The following is a 462-nucleotide window of genomic DNA, read 5'->3' on the forward strand; positions in this document are numbered from 1 at the left end:
ATATGCACCTTTAGGGGGTAAATAAGGTATAAAGGTGTACCTTTTGAAAAGGTTCTGCCCCAGTGACAGCTCTTGTAGCTTTTTGTCTGAGAGTGTAGTTCTCCTCTTAATGTTTCAAATCTCTTGCAGATTGTTGTGCCTATGAAATTCACGGGTAAAGGGCATGTAGAGCTGCGTCCGCCGCGAGACTTGGACGACCTGCGGGCGTACACCGCTCTCACCCTGTCCCTCCAGAGACCCGAGCAACCCCCCAATCGGCTCGATGAGAGTGGCCGGCGGCGGCGCCAGACAAATGATGACAGTCTGTTCGTGATGTACCTCGGAAACAAGGACGTGAGTGTGATTTTTACTGTGCATCAACTTCAGATCATTCAAATCTTTTCAGGCTACATCAGGTTTTTAGCTTGAGCCTCATGCATGCATTCGTTAAATGTTCTGGCAGGCATCCGGAGACTACATCGG

At 49.4% G+C, this 462-nt stretch overlaps 1 long non-coding RNA gene across 1 annotated transcript in view; it reads left to right on the plus strand.

Annotated features, from left to right (window-relative positions):
- LOC107579805 (uncharacterized) overlaps positions 1 to 462 on the plus strand; it is a 912-nt gene extending 450 nt beyond the window's left edge. The window contains exons 2-3 of the long non-coding RNA XR_001608535.1: positions 130 to 333; positions 443 to 462. This is a non-coding gene — a long non-coding RNA (uncharacterized lncRNA). The remainder of the gene's footprint in view (positions 1 to 129; positions 334 to 442) is intronic.

The sequence above is a fragment of the Sinocyclocheilus grahami genome, unplaced genomic scaffold (genome assembly GCF_001515645.1).
Source record: "Sinocyclocheilus grahami isolate Dianchi unplaced genomic scaffold, SAMN03320097.WGS_v1.1 scaffold20369.1, whole genome shotgun sequence".
Classification (NCBI taxonomy): Eukaryota; Metazoa; Chordata; class Actinopteri; order Cypriniformes; family Cyprinidae; genus Sinocyclocheilus; species Sinocyclocheilus grahami.